The sequence below is a fragment of the Hydractinia symbiolongicarpus genome, chromosome 12 (assembly GCF_029227915.1).
Source record: "Hydractinia symbiolongicarpus strain clone_291-10 chromosome 12, HSymV2.1, whole genome shotgun sequence".
NCBI lineage: Eukaryota > Metazoa > Cnidaria > Hydrozoa > Anthoathecata > Hydractiniidae > Hydractinia > Hydractinia symbiolongicarpus.
The window spans coordinates 1,811,149-1,814,929 of NC_079886.1; positions in this window are offsets into that span (position 1 = coordinate 1,811,149).

Consider the following 3,781-nt stretch of genomic DNA (forward strand, 5'->3'; position numbering starts at 1 on the left):
AGTGGTGAAAAAATAATTTAAAAAATCGTTCGGGAAATGAGTTTACTCCTTGAGTACTTTCTTTGTATACTCTTGACTATACGGGCCCAGTACCATGTTTACGGGAAATCGCGGGTTTTCGTTTGCCGGCGATTAAACTTCTTTTATTCAGCGTCTTATCAAAAATGAAAACATTTTTGAAAACTACAAGTCTCATGCGTTTTAGTGGTGAAAAAATAATTTGAAAAATCGTTCTGAAAATGAGTTTACCCACAAGGTACTTTCTTTGTATATATTCGACTATAGGGGCCAAGACCGGGATTTACAGGAAAGCGCGGGTTTTCGTGTGCCGGCGATTAAACTTCTTTTATTCAGCGTCTCATCAAAAATGAAAACATTTTTGAAAACTACAAGTCTCATCCGTTTTAGTGGTGAAAAAATAATTTAAAAAATCATTCGGGTAATCAGTTTACTCCCTGGGTACTTTTTTTGTATACTTTTGACTATACGGGCCGAGCACGGAATTTACGGGAAAGCGCGGGTTTTCGTTTGCCGGCGATTAAACTTCTTTTATTCAGCGTCTCATCAAAAATGAAAATATTTTTGAAAACTACAAGTTTCATGCGTTTTACTGGTGAAAAAATAATTTAAAAAATCGTTCGGGAAATGAGTTTACTCCCTGCGTACTTTCTTTATACACATTCGACTATACGGGCCGAGTACGGGATTAACGGGAAATCGCAGGTTTTCGTTTGCCGGCGATTAAACTTCCTTTATTTAGCGTTTCATCAAAAGTGAAAACATTTTTGAAAACTACAAGTCTCATGCGTTTTAGTGGTAAAAAAATAATTTAAAAAATCGTTCGGGAAATGAGTTTACTCCCTGGGTACTTTCTTTGTATACTTTTGACTATACGGGCCGAGTACGGGATTTACGGGAAATCGCGCGTTTTCGTTTGCCGGCGATTAAACTTCTTTTATTTAGCGTCTCATCAAAAATAAAAACATTTTTAAAAACTACAAGTCTCATGCGTTTTAGTGGTGAAAAAATAATTTAAAAAATCGTTCGGGAAATGAGTTTACTCCCTGGGTACTTTCTTTATATACTTTTGACTATACGGGCCGAGTACGGGATTTACGTGAAATCGCGGGTTTTCGTTTGCCGGCGATTAAACTTCTTTTATTCAGCGTCTCATCAAAAATGAAAATATTTTTGAAAACTACAAGTCTCATGCGTTTTAGTGGTGAAAAAATAATTTAAAAAATCGTTCGGGAAATCAGTTTACTTCCTGGGTACTTTTTTTGTGTACTTTTAACTATACGGGCCGAGTACGGGATTTACGGGAAATCGCGGGTTTTCGTTTGCCGGCGATTAAACTTCTTTTATTCAGCGTCTCATCAAAAATGAAAATATTTTGGAAAACTACAAACCTCATGCGTTTTAGTGGTGAAAAAATAATTTAAAAAATCATTCGGGAAATCAGTTTACTCCCTGGTTACTTTTTTGTGTACTTTTGACTATACGGGCCGAGTACGGGATTTACGGGAAATCGCGGGTTTTCGTTTGCCGGCGATTAAACTTCTTTTATTCAGCGTCTCATCAAAGATAAAAATATTTTTGAAAACTACAAGTCTCATGCGTTTTAGTGGTGAAAAAATAATTTAAAAAATCGTTCGGGGAATGAATTTACTCCCTGGGTACTTTCTTTGAATACTTTTGACTATACGGGCCGAGTGCGGGATTTACGGGAAATCGCGGGTTTTCGTTTGCCGGCGATTAAACTTCTTTTATTTAGCGTCTTATCAAAAATGAAAACATTTTTGAAAACAAAAAGTCTCATGCGTTTTAGTGGTGAAAAAATAATTTAAAAAATCGTTCGGGAAATGAGTTTACTCCTTGAGTACTTTCTTTGTATACTCTTGACTATACGGGCCCAGTACCATGTTTACGGGAAATCGCGGGTTTTCGTTTGCCGGCGATTAAACTTCTTTTATTCAGCGTCTTATCAAAAATGAAAACATTTTTGAAAACTACAAGTCTCATGCGTTTTAGTGGTGAAAAAATAATTTGAAAAATCGTTCTGAAAATGAGTTTACCCACAAGGTACTTTCTTTGTATACATTCGACTATAGGGGCCAAGACCGGGATTTACAGGAAAGCGCGGGTTTTCGTGTGCCGGCGATTAAACTTCTTTTATTCAGCGTCTCATCAAAAATGAAAACATTTTTGAAAACTACAAGTCTCATCCGTTTTAGTGGTGAAAAAATAATTTAAAAAATCATTCGGGTAATCAGTTTACTCCCTGGGTACTTTTTTTGTATACTTTTGACTATACGGGCCGAGCACGGAATTTACGGGAAAGCGCGGGTTTTCGTTTGCCGGCGATTAAACTTCTTTTATTCAGCGTCTCATCAAAAATGAAAATATTTTTGAAAACTACAAGTTTCATGCGTTTTACTGGTGAAAAAATAATTTAAAAAATCGTTCGGGAAATGAGTTTACTCCCTGCGTACTTTCTTTATACACATTCGACTATACGGGCCGAGTACGGGATTAACGGGAAATCGCAGGTTTTCGTTTGCCGGCGATTAAACTTCCTTTATTTAGCGTTTCATCAAAAGTGAAAACATTTTTGAAAACTACAAGTCTCATGCGTTTTAGTGGTAAAAAAATATTTTAAAAAATCGTTCGGGAAATGAGTTTACTCCCTGGGTACTTTCTTTGTATACTTTTGACTATACGGGCCGAGTACGGGATTTACGGGAAATCGCGCGTTTTCGTTTGCCGGCGATTAAACTTCTTTTATTTAGCGTCTCATCAAAAATAAAAACATTTTTAAAAACTACAAGTCTCATGCGTTTTAGTGGTGAAAAAATAATTTAAAAAATCGTTCGGGAAATGAGTTTACTCCCTGGGTACTTTCTTTATATACTTTTGACTATACCGGCCGAGTACCGGATTTACGGGAAATCGCAGGTTTTCGTTTGCCGGCGATTAAACTTCTTTTATTCAGCGTTTCATCAAAAATGAAAACATTTTTGAAAACTACAAGTGTCTTGCGTTTTAGTGGTGAAAAAATAATTTAAAAAATCGTTCGGGAAATGAGTTTACTCCCTGGGTACTTTCTTTATATACTTTTGACTATACCGGCCGAGTACCGGATTTACGGGAAATCGCAGGTTTTCGTTTGCCGGCGATTAAACTTCTTTTATTTAGCGTCTTATCAAAAATGAAAACATTTTTGAAAACTGCAAGTCTCATGCGTTTTAGTGGTAAAAAAATAATTTGAAAAATCGTTCTGAAAATGAGTTTACCCACAAGGTACTTTCTTTGTATACATTCGACTATAGGGGCCAAGCCCGGGATTTACAGGAAATCGCGGGTTTCGTTTGCCGGCGATTAAACTTCCTTTATTCAGCGTCTCATCAAAAATGAAAATATTTTTGAAAACTACAAGTCTCATGCGTTTTAGTGGTGAAAAAATAATTTAAAAAATCGTTTGGGAAATCAGTTTACTTCCTGGGTACTTTTTTTGTGTACTTTTGACTATACGGGCCGAGTGCGGGATTTACGGGAAATCGCGGGTTTTCGTTTGCCGGCGATTAAACTTCTTTTATTTAGCGTCTTATCAAAAATGAAAACATTTTTGAAAACAAAAAGTCTCATGCGTTTTAGTGGTGAAAAAATAATTTAAAAAATCGTTCGGGAAATGAGTTTACTCCTTGAGTACTTTCTTTGTATACTCTTGACTATACGGGCCCAGTACCATGTTTACGGGAAATCGCGGGTTTTCGTTTGCCGG